The 18,570-nt window shown below is 38.1% G+C and overlaps 1 protein-coding gene across 9 annotated transcripts in view; it reads right to left on the reverse strand.

Moving 5' to 3' along the window:
• The window catches only part of PDE1A (phosphodiesterase 1A), a 163,346-nt gene that overhangs the window by 93,413 nt on the left and 51,363 nt on the right, over positions 1-18,570 (reverse strand). Inside the window, exon 1 of one of the 9 annotated variants that reach the window (XM_054829578.1) lies at positions 16,220-16,238. The exons of 7 other annotated variants lie outside the window; for them this stretch is intronic. The gene's annotated coding sequence lies outside the window, so the exon portion shown is untranslated. Of the gene's footprint in view, positions 1-11,305; positions 11,429-16,219; positions 16,239-18,570 lie in introns of those variants that run through there. One more of the 9 variants, XM_054829583.1, reaches the window with a different exon arrangement.

Consider the following 18,570-nt stretch of genomic DNA (forward strand, 5'->3'; position numbering starts at 1 on the left):
ATCTAGAAATATATCACTCTTCTATGAAGTTGTTCAGTCTCCTTCTGCACCCACGTAAACTTCTGGCATCCACAAGGTCCTTTGGCAAGGAATCCCACAGTATAATGTTATGCCGTGTAAAGAACCTTTTATCATTTATTTATAAAAGGTCATGATGATCTCTTTTTTGTTTCTTGCTCATTTTGTTTCTTGCTTTTAGTCATTCTTAACATACTTATAATTCACTATTTGAAACCCTGTTGGCAATATATGCAGCAGCAAAATACTTGTACTTCTTACCCCACAATCACTATGCAAGTCATCAAAAGGTTTTATCTACAGACTACAGAACTGTGTGCAAAGAGATTTTTTTTTTTTAACACTTAGCTTTCAGGGAAGGGTATAAAGCTCACTGTACTATCCTGCAACTGGATTCCTGCTAGACGGTTGTATGTTCCTTTCCATTACAAGAAATCAGTTAGGATAACCTTAAAAAATGAAGCTTTCATCTTTGTCTGTCTTGCATGTGTCAGGAATACCTCTTCCATGAAGACCTAGTTGCTCCTATAAGTCTGCCTTTCATTTAGCTACTCCCTTTATTCCCAGAATAGTACCCTGACATTTACTTTCAGCCACCATCTTCTTAAAGAAAGTACCTTGTTGTCCATATAGGCACTCTGGTGACTGCTACAGCCAGTAGCTGCTGAGGGAATCCCTCCGTGCCACCTGCTTTCATCAGGTTAAGTATTAAGAATGTAGTCAGAGGGTACTTCTTCTGCCTCCAAGGAAGTATTGACTGAGGAGTGAGATAAAAGTATGCATGTCTAAGAACAACTAATCAAATGCTTCAGAGAGAGATTTGCATAAAACCCTTAGTTCGTTTACATAAGCTCAGTAGGTCCAAGAACTATGCAGACAATGAATCCGACAGCACAGCTGCTTGAATTACTCCAATATTGGGATAATTAACTCCTCTGTGTGCTCTGAAGGTAAAAGTTACAAAATTTCTTCTAGGCATTGAGGTGGTTTAAATGTAGCTCTTAAAGACATGGTCTTAAATTAGCTGATTACTATGAACCTGCCAGGATACAAAAAGATGCATCCAAATAGTCCCTTAACTCCACCGCTACTTTTAAATATGCTGAGGATTGAAGTCTCTCTCCCATAAGCACTTCCTATAAGCAAAGTCTTCAGAATTTCTTTCTTGTTAAACACAATAATCATCATAAACAGATTTACATAGGAAAGAATTTCATATGTATCAATGAGTGTTCCAAATATGCCTATCTAGAAGGAATTAGCAAAAAACCCAAACCCCCCAAAAGCCTGCCAGTATACTGACAATATACCTATCTCATACTGGAGACCTGGGAAAAATAAATGTGTTAAAACCGAAGGAAGTAAACTGTGATGCTGGCAGCTATCAACAAGCCATTTGAATTTTTGCTCCCTAGTAATTCAGAACATACATTAAGAGAACAGCATACTGACTAGCTGGGCAATTATGGAACCGTGAGCAATTGAGCTTTCTGGGTTTTATAAGGACTGAACCAAGCAATCTCTAGTGCCTTCTTGATGAAGCAGTAAAATAAGTAGATTAATTCAGTAGAGTACAAATTATATCACCGGATTTCCAGAAAGATTTTGACACTGAAGTACCTGGAAATGTAATTCAAATTGCCTCACAAAGGAAGGTAGTTTTGAGAACTAAAAATTGACATGAAAATCTTAAGCAGAGTAACATCAAGATGAGATGCTGTATCTTTGCTAATATCCAGGACTAAACTTTTTTTTTTTAACTTACTATTTAATAACAGAAAAACATTAACGAAATTTTCAGATTTCAAGCCAGGTGAGAACAAAGAGGATTTAAAAGGTATTGCAAATGCAGAGAAAACAACATTGTGAAAATACTCTCACAGCATTGGAGGCTAAGCAAAATGTGAGAGAACATATTTCAACGTGCATTTCAAGGGAAGAGAGAGCCGAAAACGAGCACTACAGAGATAGACTTCAGGGAACCAAATATTCATGCTAGAATGTCACTAAAAAGAATCCTGTAATTTGGAGATGTTTAACTATATCTTGGAAAAGAAAGAGAACATTATTTTTCATATGACTTTGGTATAAGAAAAAAATGGAATTAAGTTCTCCTGTAACCAAGAAAATCCATGGAAAGTAGAAATTGCTCAAAGAGAGCATTAACTGGGAGCTTAAAATGTTCAATTAAAGAGAAAAGTTAAAAATAATTAAGTGTAGATTGGTTCACATTTGACTGGACTGACAGCATCTACAAATATTTTGCTATCATAAACAAAAAGCAGAATAGTTATTCAGCATGAGACTCTCATATTAATAGCCTGAAATTAAACATGGAAAAATTGAGGCTGAATATCAGGAAAGCTTCCTGGCAGTGAAACAAACTGGGCTCCCAAGGGAAACAATGGAATCTACATAGCCTTAAACTTTTAAAACTAGACTAGACAATAACACTCAATGTAGTTTGGGGAATATTTTTGCATTGGCAAAAGATATGGCTGCATGACTTGACACTGGTAGGTCATTGCCATCTCTGCTTTCCATAATTCTGTGAAGGAATACATAAACCCCCCAGCTGCACAGGCAAAAAAGTTATCTATTTTCACAAACATTAGCAAAAATTGCAGACAGTCACAGTTCCCCTAAGAGAGACCTGTCTCTAAAAGATTTTAGTTATTCAAAAGAAATTCACAAAAATTATTCCATACCTAGGGCAGAGCATGAGTTCATGTTTGTTGTGTGCTGTGGTTTGTTCATGTATTAAGATAGAATAAAAATATATGATTTTAGGTGAAGGACAGCCTACGTTATGCTGATTTGATCTACTAGCTTGTAAGTTAACTATGCTGCCAAGTAATACTGTTATGTGTTTTGTGCATTTAAGTTGTTGTCATGGTGACTACAGTTGGTCTATAGGTGTCTTTTTCTCATTTAAAATCTAAAGAGATATTTTTAATAAAGCCAGTGGGAAAATATTTTTAGTTTAAAGTTTAACCATCCTGTTAAATATTTCCTCTTAATAATAAGCCAAAACTTTTTAAACCCTCTTGATACTCATTCCTTTCCTCACACATTGTTTTCTTTACAAACAGAACATTTTATGTTTAGTGCCAATTACTGGTCTTGCTTAACTCCCATATAAATCCAACTGACGTCAGCAAGAACACACAGGTGTAACTGTCACCAGAGCAGCAACTAGAAGTCAGCAGTAGTGAATTAAGCGGGACACTATGTGCTAATATGCCATTAAACCTCATGATTATCCCAATTCAGAATGTTTTAACAAGTTGCACAATTTATTGATACACCTTTGCAGATACTTACTTTCTTGATTTTAGTCTTTAACTGCTAAGAAACAAACTTCCCTTCTGTGCACTAAATGAGGAAAAAAATTTATAAAATTGCCTGAAGCAAAGTTGTTCCGCCTGTTATTTATGTCACAAAGAAATGAAAGTTAATATTCATTTACTAGCTAATCTTTGTAACATGGAAACATTTTGCTTTCCAAAATTAGGTGGTGGATTCAGTGTTAGTTATAAAAACCTCCTGTTTGTTTGAGAAACAAATCTGAACTGGCAAAATATTTGGAGCAGTGTTCAGTAACTACCATGAAACAGGATTACAGAGGAAACAAACCATGTAACAGGAATAGTTATTCCTTAAATAATAATAAAAAGGATATTTAATAAGAAAGAGCTTTTCATTCTGATGACAATTAGAAGGCAGAGCGTTGTGGCGATACAGTAATTTGGTACCTTTTAAAACTGTTGTAATGAATTCTGACGTACTAAGATAGTATTACCGATGGAAAAAGTAACAGTGAGAAAGTGCTAATAAATCCAAGGAAAACATGATACTTATTTGTGAAACAGGATGTCTGATGGCACTGTAGTTAAGGACACCTTGTGGCTTTTAGAGCTCTGTTTATATTTCCAATACACTGTGCAAACTTTCTTCAGCTAAAAAATCATGCAGTAATGGAACCAGGGGGAAATAAGCTATACTCTGAACAGCTACTCAGTCATACTGCCATTACAGGGTCATGTCCCCTGAACGGCTAAGAAATGTGCAGCCCATCTTCTGGATTTCTTTTGCTGTACAAGGGACAGGCACATCCCTGCAGAAGGCAACGTAAACTTAGACTATCCGTTAGGGGTGAAAGTAGAATTTAAATGGTAATAGGTCAACTACTGGCCCTAATTTCACTGCAAATTGGCTTTACATTCAGAGATGTCAGCATAATTAAATAAACAGGGGGAATTAAATTACCAATGCAGTAGTGATAAAGCATATCTACAGGGAATCATCCCTGAGATCAATATTTCATAGTCTTTACTATTACAAACACTGTGTATCTATGTGAGTTATTGACTATGATGGTGAATCCGGTATGACAGAGCTAAACTTTGCACCAGTGTTTTACACAGGACAGCTCTCTATACATTCTGCCAGACCTAACCTCATATGCCCCCAAATGGGGGTAACATTGATATCCAGTGCAGTGACCATACTCTATTCTCCCCTGTCATCCACATGCTCCTTCCAGTTTCTCCAGAAAGGTCCTGGTAGGGTGGTCACAAGGTAAGTCAGCTGAGCAACCTGAGCTGAAGAAAATGAAAGCAGTGTCCACAACCTAGGTAAACAAAAAAGGGAATGGGGCTTCCCCTGGCTCACCTGCCTAAACTGACTCACCGCTTGGCTACTGCTGCCTCCTGCTATGACAGGGAGGGGAAGGAAACACGCAGCCAAGTGTAATGTAGGTGTAGTGTGAAACTTTGCTCTTAGTAACACTGCAGGGAGTTATTCCAATCTCAGTGGAACATAAAATAGGCTGGTTTTCACCAAAGGTATCCCTACAACAGCATACAGATAGGCTGCGTTTTTCTGAGCACAGCATGACCTCCAGCTACATCAGAGTAAGAAGCTCACTTGGCATTCGAGGAGTTATCGCGTGCGTGTACAATGAAGGTCCCATGGTTGTTGGGATCAAATAATTGTTTTCTTTTGGGGGATTCATATGGCAGTACAAACAGACACACTAAGAAGCTGGGGCGTGTTTCTGGCTTATGGACCGCCCTGTTTGATAGCTAATCGTCTTCACCTTTGTCCATCACAGCAACCTTGTATATACCCTCATAACTTTTCACCTCCAGCAACAGGTCCAAATTACTGTGGCTTTTTGTTTGGTTCTTCTTTACAGAAAGACTCAGAGTGAAGACACCAAGTAGTTTAGATGCAGTCAGAAATCACATCTCGAAAGGGAATGCGCTCTTTGAAAAGGCCTATTGTACAAGGTCATACCTAATGTCAGAATGAGAAAACACTGCATTAGCTGAGTAATCTTTGTGATTTCAGTAGAGGAAAACCTTGCCAGTGAATGTTTTCAATGACAGTCTTGACATAATTTTTTTTCCATACCTATATTTGTAGAAAGATTATTTAACTAAACATTAGAGCCTCGAGATGTGCTCACATGCAGGATGGTCTCTGTGCATGATGTAGCTTAGATTAGCTATTAAGCCACTTCTGTCTGGAAAAAAAAAGGTATCACTGAGAAATATAGTAGATAGACAAAGTTGTGGCAAAAGAGAAGCTGGTAAATAGCTAAACTATAAGGAAGAAGCTCAATGTTAACAGAGTGTACAAAACTTCAATTAAGCAGAGCAACAAGGAATTAAAAGATAAACAGAAAGCTGATTACAATCAATGAGATCAAAGGGACACTTTCAGCAAAGAAGTTAATATGAATTATGGAAGAAACAGCAGAAGCAGCTGGTAGTACTGATTTTCCCATAAGTCTATTTTAGTATATGCAGTAACCTAACCAAGCGGCACGAGTAGAAGGTGTTTTGAAGTCTTAGTAAATCTACAAGTAAATCTGCTTTTTTATCCATTTTGTAACTTTCTCCTCTATCCTGGGAAAATTTCAAAACTGCTGACAGGCCCAGCATGGAAAATCAGTACTTGCTACAGTTTCCCATGCAACTGTTTTCTTACCTGTGCATGCACTAATGATCAGAGTTCTTGCCCACGTTTCTTTGAAGAGCGTTGCATAGCACTGCAGGCAACTTCGTAATGCTATATGAACTATTTGCAATCTTTCACCCTTCCATGAGCAAGTATTACTTTCAACAGAAAAACAACAAAGGTAGAAGAATGCCACTCTTCCGAAAATATTTTAAGTCAGAAAAGATCTATTTTTTTACATTGTTTATTATAATTTGTTCATAAAGTAGTGAATGACAGCCCTTATGTTATTTCTGAAAGCATATCTGGGGACATGATCAACACTTGCAGGGAAGACCTCAGTAACAAACTGACCACTGAACATGAACATCCATGAATGATAAGAAGAATAAGAAGCAAAGAATAGAGTTTCAGGTACTTTTTCAAGATACTCAATTTTTAGGTCACAACCTTAACCCAGGCAGATACAATTTAGAGATAGTGGACAGCTCACACTCCACAACCGTTCATTCACTATTTTTCTAGTATTCCTTAAAGGGGACCTGAGAAATCAGCAGCTTTAAATGAAATTATAGTTCTATTAGAGTGCTATTTTGAATCCACAAAACAAATGCTTTGCCCTCCTTTTTCAGAATACATTGGAATCCTAAAATATCCTGGGCACACTCAAATCTGAATAATAAACACAATACAAAGATGGTGAGGAACAGCCCAGGCTTCAAAAGCTTTGTGATTTCTCTTTAAAATACGCAGTTTCACAGAATAATATACATCAGTCTATCCAACTGTTTTCACAGAACGTGGTTTAAGATTACTTTCCTGGGAGGAAGGAAAATTAAATCTTTTTTTTAAAAAAATCAGAAAAGTAACATGATCTAAACAAACTGTAGGCTGATCACCAGTTCTGTGTCAGACAGAAATGAATTCCCAGATTCCAGGGCTAAAATGTCTTAAGTTCATATCCCTTTTCTATTATTAGATTTTTTTAAAAGAAATCCAAGTTCCCTTTTTTCATCAGTCAGAAACTGTACTGAAGTAATTTTATGAATAATTCTACTTTCACGTCAAGACAGCAACTAAGTAATTAAGTTGTACTACAGCAGACACATTTTACACAGATGAGAATAGAGAACTAACAGTCAAGAAAAATAACAGAGAAAAGGTTACAAAAGGAATTTTCCCATGAGCTTTTTGCTCCCTACATGCTATAAACCTTCTCATCTGAGAAAACTCAGATGGTCACATCATACCAAAAATTACCAAGTGAAGTGGGGGTAGGATAGTAAGTGACTTTGCCAAGCAATGACACTGTTTATGCCCTCTCGTTCCCTTGATGATGGTACTGCGTTCTCATAGTAAAACAGATTTTAGAAGTTTTCTTTGCAGTAACTATCAAGAGAGAGAAGAAAGAGCTTTATGAACTAGTGCAGAGAGAAGCATAACTAAAGCAAATACTGAAAGCAGAATCAAGTATTTCACTGTATTTTTCTGATTCATATACTCCCTGAGAATGCATGATATTTTCATTGTTTAGCAGAAGTCCCTAGATAAATTTAATGTTCTGCTTTTGTTTAAGAGCAAATTTTGTAATACCCTTTTTGGCATGACCAGAACAGATCGTGGAAATATTTAATAGCACTGGTTTATGTTTCACTTTGTTCTATTTCTACAAAGGTTTTAAAAAAGAAGATAAAAAAGGAGAGAAGTTTGCTTCTGCAACAAAAGTAACTCAGTAACTACTGTTTCATGAAAGCTGTGCATGGCAGGACTTCAGTTGCAGGGTATCAGAAAAGAAAAATCTGGCCCAAAAAATGGGCCAGCATTTCAACTTTCTGCTTTCTGGACTAACTGCACTATGTTGTACATGGAGCTATCAGGAAGAAAGCAATCTGAATACATGTCGAAATTGTGCTGGCATCAAAATAAAGATGTTTTTCTCTTTATTTTTTTCACATGAATGTAAATAAAACCCAGGATGTATGAGGGCTTTTGATTTGCTTTACTGAGCAGATTCTTACTCAACGCTATGTAGCAGTTGTAGCTTTAATCATTTCGACAACCTTGAATTTTTGCCCTGAGCTTCAGGCCTGCAGGAATCAGGAATCTCCTAGCAAAATCGCTAACAAAAGCGCTCTGGAGAACAATGTGGCTATCTTGGAAAGTCCCCTAGCAGAGCTGCTTTGTGAATTCAAACCCAACCCAGTCGGCACAGAGGAGATGTGAAGACAGGAGTCCCTCTCTGAGTTGGACAGAATCCCCTGGGGACTGTGCTTAACAACCCTAGCAAGCTAAAACCCAGGCTATTAAAACTCAAATTTAGTAGAAGGTTATTACTATCAGTTTGAGATAAAACGTCATGAGGGCAGTAAAAGGTACAATACAGATGACAAAATTACCTCTGTGACACATTTCAAGTGCCAGGGAACCCAAGAACCGCTCTCAAGTAGGGTTTTGCTCAAGTGGAAAACAACGTTCTTTGCGTAGCTTCAGAAATGGCTGTGCTGTTTTGGCTAAAAAAAAAACCAGCCTGGGAAAGACACCTAGCATGGACAATTTCAGTGTAAGTTTGACAAGGTTATAAATGAAAGAAACAGGTCTTTATAATCAAAGTGTTAGGCAACTTTAGCCCAACTGCATTTTGCAATTTCCATTACTTCTACTACACCTGTATCTTTATTGTCTTTATTTCCCACTCGAATTGTATTACTGCCTGGAGGCCTGTCTGCATGGCCTGGAGGTCTGTCTGCATGTAAAAGTCTATTCTCCTTCTGAAACGCTCGCTCTCCCCCATCTCTTCTTGTAGCTACCTGCTACAGCACACGCGAAAAATACCGCATTAGCCCTGGACAGCCACAGCATTTGGCTCCTATCAGGGCTTCAGATGGGGCACCATTGTCTTAGGAGACTGTGACCTCCCACTCAAGAAATGGCATTCACAGGATATAAACTTGTTTAAAGTTAAGATATTTTTCATTTCCCTTTAAAATCATTTCCTCACAACTTGTTTTCCTGTGCTATTCCAGCTCATATCCACATTAACAGTTTGTTTCTGGAAATGCTCTCCAGCCTGTAAAATTTTTATTGTGAAATATTTTGACTAGGAGACAGAGCACTCGTCTCTAAAGCAGAATAGAGACAGCAGCCTGTATATCCCTTAAATGAGCCAAGGTTTTCCTGTCCACTTCAATCACAGTTTATTACAGACAGAAATCACTGTACTTTGCATAACGTTCCATGAATAGTGAAAAGAAAAGCAACTTAATTTTATTTATTGAGTACTTAAAACTCATGGATAAGAAACCATCAAGGAAAAGATAAGCAGATAATACTTTAAATATAAGAAACTATTTTTTATACATTACTTATTCACTTACCCCATCAAGAGACACTTTGCCTAAGGTCAGATATTGTCAAAGATTTCCATATGGTGACTCCAGCTTAAATTAAAAAAATCTTTTGAGATTCCCTTCCCAAGAAGGGCAATAAAAAGGGAGAGAACTTCTTTGTGTTGAGAGGTATTCAAAAGAAAAAAAAATCTCTGAAAAGAAAAACTACACACGTTCCTAACCAACTCTATATGTAACTCCAGAATGAGATTACTTATTTTAAGTATGACTTGACAGGATTTAAAGTAAATACAGTGATAAAAATAACCTATTAGTCTCAGTAATACATATATGTATATAAAGTTCAACTTCTGAAGATGTTCTAAAGGTGCCTACAGATTCTTAGTAAAGCTGCTTTTACCACTATTATTTACTGCCAGAGACACAAAGTTTTGCAGGAGTTGCTGAGAGGTAGTCAGCAGAGGCTTATTTTGGAAGGAAATGTGAAGTAAATTCAGCAGTCAGAAGGTCCGCACAGAAATCTCCTGTCAGCTTCCTCTGCTATTCCAGGACTACAGCTCTCACTGAGGTAATCCTAGAGGTCTCAGAGATTAAATGAGGGCCAAGGAAGTAACTCCTTTATATGAACATATTTACCACATTTAATTTTCTGTAGATTCATTCTCTTCGCTCATGGTCAACAGGGCATCACTCCTATACCTTGTTGATGTTCTACCATATGGCTATCCACATGTTTCTAATCGAGTACCCACAAATAATGTTCTGCCTGCAAACATTTCAATTGCCTCCAGGAGATCTGTCAAGACTAAAGACACATTTTAAAACCTCAGCGTTCCTATGCCTCCCAGGTTTTCATTCCAAAAGCCTGTTGGCTCTCTTGTATCTGCTTCTTCACAGCTTGTATCTTATGCCAGTATTAAATCCTGTAACATTTTTCAGCATCTTGAAATTCATTGTTCTAACAAACAATTTTAAGGAAACATTTTCAAAGATCCTTAAGGAACATGTTTCTTTGTACCTTTGAAAATCTTATACTAATCCTCCTCACAGCTCAGCAGAAACATTGAGACCAAATGTCTGAAAGAAGTCAAATATTCTCAAAGCAGAAAATAGAAAGAACTGCTCAAAGTTATTAAATGCATGTTAGGCAAAATGAAGTGCACATTTCTAAGCCTGATTTATCGATTTCTAACAATAGCTTTTAACTTTTAGTCTTGCAGATTTATAGCTTTTTTATCCTAAAGGGCAATTTTATATTCCTACATCTATAATTTTGTCAGTTTCTGCTCAAATTAGGAACATTTTTAACTGGAAGCCTGAAATACCAAAAAAAATTGCATTGACAAATCTTAAATTACATAAAACGGACCTCTGTTACAAGATTCCAAGGAGGCAAGATTCTTGTTGTTGAAACTGCAAACCAGTAGTCATGTTTAATGACCACTTTAGAGAAAAAAAAGACTGTCACAATTTTGCCTAGCTTTAATTTACATACTGAACATTGAACAAATTAAAAACAAACAAAAACCCCACAAATCACTCTTTCTACATTTGACAGCACGTGGAAAGACTCTTTTACCTAGTTAAACCTACAAAAAATTAAATCTAGATTTGTGAAGCTGCAACCTGTTTCATGCTGTGAGAGGGAGGTTTGGGACCAAAGAGAGTTTTACGTACCACAAAACATTGTTTGTATATTTGCAAAAAAGTACGCCAAACAAAATATGTCCCTGTTTGGATCTGACGTTGTACACATGGTATTTCTTGATGCAATTTGGATCTGTCCAGTCAAAGTCCAGGTTTGGTAATACTGGAACATTCTGGATTTTCATAAAATTGTTATGTAATTAGTAGTCCTTGTAAGAGCTATTTATCACTTTCCCAGCAGCATTTCATATGGAGCTGTATCGTTGACATAGTTAATATCTGGTAACTGACACAATGGAACACAGTCCACAGGAACGGGTACTTACGTTACTAAGCTGAGTAGGTGCTTGACACTTCCACACTGATGGAACAGGACTGCTCCAGGAGTCCAGCGAAGGGCCACAAAGGTGATTAAGGGACTGAAGCATCGCTCACACAAGGACAGATGCACAGCCTAAGATATTTCTGACATCGTGTTCCCAATTGCCTCTTGATGATGGAGATCTGACTTCTGATATCCTTACCATTACACTGGAATCTTTAAGGTAAAGTGTAAAGCTTCGTGGGTTGGGGGTTTTTTTCAGTAAAAACTGCAGTCCTCAAAGAACTGTTTCAAATGCTGAAGAATGCCTGACACTTGTTGCAATGGATGTGAGAATCTACTGAATCAGCACAAAGTGTCTTCGGTGATGTTCTGTTTACAAGCCGAGCATCATTAATAAAGGACTTAAAATTCCCTCAGGTCCTAATTAAATTAGTCTGTAAAGGAGGTCTGGGAATCCTATGTTGGGGTTTATAGAACAATTACAGTTGAACTTTTACATATGGAAGAGATTAAAACTACTGCTGTTCAGACTTTTTGCTTACTGCTTCTACCACCAGAAAGTCCAGCAGAGAACAAGTAACAAACTGCTTACGTGAAGGCCCACACTAATGACAATTTGTTCTCTTGGAGATTGGAGGTAAAGAAGCTGCTGCTTGCCAAAGGACTTTCACCATGTCCAACAATTCTTCACTGATGGGTAAAGCTATCCATCCAGGCACAGCTGTGTGCAATATATCCAACACTGTAAGGATTTTCCTGGACTGCTTCCACATAGATGTCAACCGACTTTTCTCATAAGATTTTGGAAGGATTTCTAATCATCTGGGATAAAAGACTGTGATTAAAGGATGGATGGCTCAGCTGGTGCTGACAAATATACTGGCATCTGCTATTCCTCCTTCTGAAAATTCTTTTCCAAGGGAACCAGATCAGTAACAGACTGAGCAATAGGAGGAATAAATATATCTTTCATGGTCTTTGTGGTGAAACCTTATGGAGTTTTGAGATACCCCATGGTGACCAAAAAGAGGTAACATTTGAAGAGCTGAGGCCCAGACAGAAGGATCCCTGTAAGCAGGAAATTAAGAATGTCTGGTGCAGGGAACTACAGAGAGACAGGATCCATGTGGTTTGGAGTGTAAAGTCTCTCTGTTGTATTGCAAATCTGATGAGGAAGATGAATACTTCTTTTAAGCATTGTACAGTATTGCAATAAAACCTAGATCCTTTGGAGGATACCAAGGTAGACACCATAAGGGAGTCCAATAACACTGTGTGTAATAAATCTCTGTTGACTGTCACCTAGAGTTAGAAGCCTGATAAGTTGAATTGGAATTATTCATTGGTAAGCACGTATTTGCTTTTAATTAATAAATTAATTTTAATTGTGATTTTGATTATTCAAATCTGGTCAAAAGATTCACATAATTGAAATGATAGAAGATTTCATAAAGTTCTGAGAACAATCAATGCAGTTTAATCCATGCCTGATCATTACAGTTTGCAAGTGTTCAAAGCTACTCCCTGATTGATTTATGGAAGGGGTCTCAGATACCTTATGGAAGTGTCCTAATTGTCATGCCATATGACAATCACAAAGTAGATCTTCAGTCACTCCTTTGCTGAGTACTGAAATAGTCACTGGGCTAAGTTTGAAAATAGTTATTTAACTCGGAGATTGAGACATTAGCATGGGAGCCGTAAACTGGAATTGGTTTCTATCCTAGTAGATATTTAACTGGTAAAATATAAAAAGAAGACACTGTGAGGTCAAACCCAGAATACCTTCTGATCCAGTGATTAGGTATTTTTATATCAGGTCAGATAATTTGAACTAAGCCATATTAGTTTCATTTTGTTTGAGTGAATAAATGTCAGAAATCTAGATTTTTTTGTTGAGCTCTTAAATAAATAGATCAAGGTACATATACACATGTAGCCTTGCATAGGTATCATGAGGGATAACCAGCCAAACAACAATATTGTACCTAAAAGGAGTAAATTACATTTTTGGATGTATAACAAGGGAATCTTAAGTAGATATAAAAGTGATACACCTCTGTGTTTGGCACTGGTGAGATCAGCATGAGAACACTGCAGTCCAACCAGGTGTTCATCATCCAAGGAAGATTTTGAAAACCAGCTATAAAATGGAGAGAAAATCCATGCATATAAGTGAATGAATGCCTTACAAGCAAAACTTCGGGAGTGCAATCTATATAGAAATAGAGCCCGTTTAAAGAGTTCCTAGCACACAGTTTACAATGCCTAAGAAAGAGACAAAAACTTAAAAAGGCAAGTATTTCAATCTAAGTTATAGAAGTGGGTCGAATTAAGTTTAAATTAGAGAAAATAGCACTAGAGTTGTCTTAACAATGAAAGTAATTAAGCATTAAAATAATTTACAAAAAGTATGTAAAATCTCTATCACTGATCATTTAACCATTTTTTTCCTAAAAGATATTATTTATCTAACAAATATTACTGGATTTGAAGCAGAGATTTATTCTGAGTTATTTTATGTACTCTAGCAAACATGAAGTCAGCACAGGTAAATACAGTAATCCCTTCTTGTTTGTAAAACCCATTAATGTATAAATTTAAACAAACCAGTATTTATTTAGAAATAATAAAGAAATGAATATACAATCATTGGACCATTCCTAATTGTCATTTGCCTGCTTTGTTCAGTTGCAAATTTTTATATAAAAGAGGATCTGAAATAATTGATTCTTGCTTTTGGAGCAGTGAACAATCTCTAAAGCCATTTACAGTTTTTAAATTTCCAGCATACTTTGAAATTGTAATATTCGGTTTCCTTCTGCAATATATCATCTGACATTATATATCTGCACCATGTAAATGATAAAGATAACTTTAACGACAGTCTACAGACTATTTCTCAATTGGTCTTCACACTGAGCAGCATCAGTCTTAAGAGATATGTAGCATCTGTCTCAGCAGTTGGACTAAAGCTTCTGTAAAGTTACATGATAAAGCTTTAAAATTAAAATATTAGCTATAAAGAAATACTATCTTGAGAAATGCATCAACAGGTTTGTATACCACACTTACTCAAACTTTTGACTGCATTCCCATAAAGAGAAAAAATTATTAAGTCCAGGTTGATTTACATTCTAAATCCTTACAAATATGATCTTTTTGATGTAAATGTAATTTGATTATCTCTCCATGTAGTGCAGAAGTCTTAATGTTTTACTTTTAATTAGCAGAAGAATGGAATTAAAAATAACTCTGTGTTCAATCCAAATCAGTGTTGGGTAGATTGTCTACCTTCTACAGACTGATAATGTGAAACCCCAACTGTCAAGTACAGTGTTTTCTTATGTGCAGTGTCACTGATTTCATTATAATGACTACCCATGGGCACAATTATTTGCAGAACCACATCTTTACTTAGTAAAGAAACACCATCAAAGGATAATCAGGAAAAATTAGGGATATAATGAAATCAATCCCTTTTACCAAACCAGTCTGCAAGTTTCTATAAATGCATACTTGGCAATCTCAGAAAAGTGCTTTAGATGGAAGTTTCAAACATCTGTGCTGCAGCCTAAAAAATAACCACATTAATGGATCTGTTCAGGATCTATACAACATCTTGGGACAGTGATGACAGCAATCCACTTCATCCAGTCACTCTTTATTCTGTGAGTATTCACTATACAAAATAAGGAGAGTTTACTGTATGGAAAAAAAAAAACCCAACACCAACACCAAAACAAACAAAAAAACCCCCCACACCTCTTATTTTAAATGAACACTTGCAGAACAGCAGGTGTACTTTTAAAGATTTAAACATGAAGAATTTACAATGTATGTAATCCATGCAGTTTGTTTACTAGTTTGGATTTCACTTAATTTCATAACAGAAACTAAACCGGACACTTCTCTAGAGATTCTTCAGCATAGTTAATTCATTTTGCATTCATCCCTGAATTTGTTCACAGCTTATTTACCAGCACAACAGATACAAATTTGCATTTGGTATGTTAGCCCATGCTAAGCTGAGTTGGAGTCACGTTCCATGCTTGAATGAGAGGCGGTAATTCATGGCTCTAGTGCCCGTGTGAGCTGTTCATTCATGGCCACGTCAAACAGCTTAATTTCAACCTCCTTTGACAATTATTTAAATTAATTTCTTTGCACTAGAACAAAGGAGAAGTTGCTGCTACTGGGCTTCCTCTCAGGGCTGATTCCTAACAGCTAAGACACAGTAACGACCATGTAGTCTTCTCAGTCTTTTGACTACAGCCCTGGCTCTCCCATTTTGCTTATACTCAGTCCTGCAGCCCTGATCTAGTTCTCCGCCTGTTAAGTTAGCTTTACCACACACTAGTTTGTAATGTGTACTAAAAGGTATGGTAAGGCATTACTATGGTCTTGATGTCATACTAATCTGACTGTGTAGAAGTACTCTAATGAAGCGGGGAGACAAACTGAATTTGCCCGTTAAAGTCACCTATTGATAATAGTCTCAGAAGCAGGTTTTTCCATCACTATTTCAGATGCTACAGAGGAGAAGAATCAGAGTAGGTGGAAAATAAAATTATGTCAAGACCAATATGTCCTTTTCAGTCTGAATCTGGTAAGTCTTAGCCCACAAAATAATCTTGACCCTGGGGACATCCACCCTGGTGCTAATAACCAGACTGTATTCCTGCCAAAGAAAGTTGGACAGAAGCATCATGCAGTCTGGGAGATATCTGCCAAGGAAGTCACTCCATAGTTCAGGAGAGCAGCAGGAGGGCATGGTTTGAGTGTGAAACTTTCTGGAACAAAGGACTTAATCAACAAGATGAACACAAACATGTGCAGGATTGAGGCAATTAGCTATCTAGTGAAGGCTGCAGTTGCATCAGCAGTTGTGTAAGACCGGCCACTGCCTACTCACATGTCAGACAGTGTTCTACCTTCAGTGCAAGTCCTCTATCCACCGAGATCCCAAAGTGATTCCTGCTGGTGAGAGAATTCACAACTCACTTCTGCTAGGAGAAGCCAGTGCAAGATAGTGGTCAAAAAATGTTCTTCTGCCTGAGGCACGTGATCAGCTCTCTGCTTGCTGCGGCTCACCTGTGCTCACTGATGGCACTGCCAGACACAATCCTCAGAGCAGTGAAGCAACCAGCGACACAGGAAGTGTTCTAACTCTTACTTCCAGCTGAAGCTAAAGGCCCAAAAGAGACAAATAAATATCAGAAATAAATATGCAGACAAATTGTGTCAAGTAAAAAGGCTGGAAAGATATAGGGCCTTTATTAAGTAGCTTTATTAAATGACCACTATAGGGACCAAATTATGAAGCAAATTTACAGAAAATTGTCAAGATAAGGAAGAACAGAAATTGTCAAAAGCAGATAAAGATAATAAGACAAGAGCTCTGAGGTTTTTTTCATAAAATAATATGTCAGAGAGCACAAAGTATATAGGAAGGAGTTGAGACAACATACTGTTTCAAGAAGCAGAGTGTGTTGGGTTTGCGTGGCAAGGTTTTGGTAGTGGGGGGGCTACAGGGGTGGCTTCTGTGAGAAGCTGCTGGAAGCTTCCCCTGTGTCTGATGGAGCCAATGCCAGCCAGCTCCAAGACGGGCCCGCCGCTGGCCAAGGCCAAGCCAATCAGCGCCTCTGTGATAACATATTTAAGAAGGAAAATAAAACACTTAGAGAGAGAGAGCTTTTGCAGCCAGAGAGAGGAGTGAGAAGATGTAAGAAACTCTGCAGACACCAAGGTCAGTGAAGAAGGAGGGGGAGGAGGTGCTCCAGGCGCCGGAGCAGAGATCCCCCTGCAGCCCGTGGTGAAGTCCATGGTGAAGCAGGCTGTCCCCCTGCAGCCCATGGAGGAAGGATGAGGGGGTGTAGAGATTCCACCTGCAGCCCGTGGAGGACCCCACGCCAGAGCAGGTGGAGGCACCTGAAGGAGGCTGTGGCCCGTGAGAAGCCCAAGCTGGAGCAAGATCCTGGCCGGACCGGTGGACCCGTGCAGAGGGGAGCCCACGCCAGGGCAGGTTTGCTGGCAGGACTTGTGACCCCGTGGGGGACCCCACGCTGGAGCAGTTTGCTCCTGAAGGTCTGCACCCCGTGAGAGGGACTCCATGCTGGAGCAGGGGAACGATGAGAGGAGTCCTCCCCCTGAGGATGAAGAAGCGGCAGAAACACCGTGAGATGAACTGACCGTAACCCCCATTCCCCGTCCCCCTGTGCCGCTGAGGGGGCGAGGCTGAAGCTGGGAGTGAAGTCGAGCCTGGGAAGATGGGAGGGGTGGGGGGGGAGGTGTTTTAAGAGTTGATTTTATTTCTCATTCCTCTACTCTGTTTTGCTTAGTAATAAATTAGATGAATTCCCTCTCTAAGTTCAGTCTGGTTTGCTCGTGACGATAATTAGTGAGTGATCTCTCCCTGTCCTTATCTCGACCCACAAGTGTTTCGTTACACTTTTTCTCCCCTGTCTAGTGAATGAGGGGAGTGAGAGAGTGGCTCTGGTGGGCACCTGGCCTCCAGCCAGGGTCAACCCACCACACAGAGATATTTAAAGAAGGAGAGCAATGATGGGCCATTATTTCAGTTTTATGCAGAATAATAGAAATATCCTATGATAGGAAAGTGCAAACAGATTTTGCTTAAAATGATGAAATCTGGAGGTCACAGTTACAGGAAAAGGGAGGAAAAAGGAAGGAACAGAAGAAATACAGTATGAGTGGGAATGAAATCAGAAAGGCTGAGGCATAAAATGAATTAAACTAACATCGATTTACATAGGCAAAGCCGGATGAAATTCACTGTTACATACTTAAGGAATTAGCTGAATCTTGCTTTCAGTCACTAATTATAGCTTCACAAACTAATAGGGAGGGAGGTAAAGAAGACCTTGGGAAATATATCCGTCCACTTAACTGAGATTCACAGAAAGAAACAAACCTCATACTCAATAAATCCATTTATAAGAGCATACACGTTAAAAAAGTAATAAAATACAGCCAAAATTAATTTGCCCAAAGGAATCGTGTCAAACATCTTTAATTTTCTTCTTTGCTAGACTGACTGGTCTAGTGTGTAAGGAGGAAATGCTTATGTAATATATTGACTTTAATAAAGTCTTTCCTGCTGTCCTAATGAGAGATTCTCATAAAGAAAGTAAGGAAATATAACTTTGATGAAATTACCTAAGATGAGGATGTGTCTGGCTGAATAAATAATTAGCAATGGTTCATTGCCAAAGAAGGAGCACAGTTCAAGCCGGGTATCATAAG

The sequence above is a fragment of the Grus americana genome, chromosome 6 (assembly GCF_028858705.1).
Source record: "Grus americana isolate bGruAme1 chromosome 6, bGruAme1.mat, whole genome shotgun sequence".
Classification (NCBI taxonomy): Eukaryota; Metazoa; Chordata; class Aves; order Gruiformes; family Gruidae; genus Grus; species Grus americana.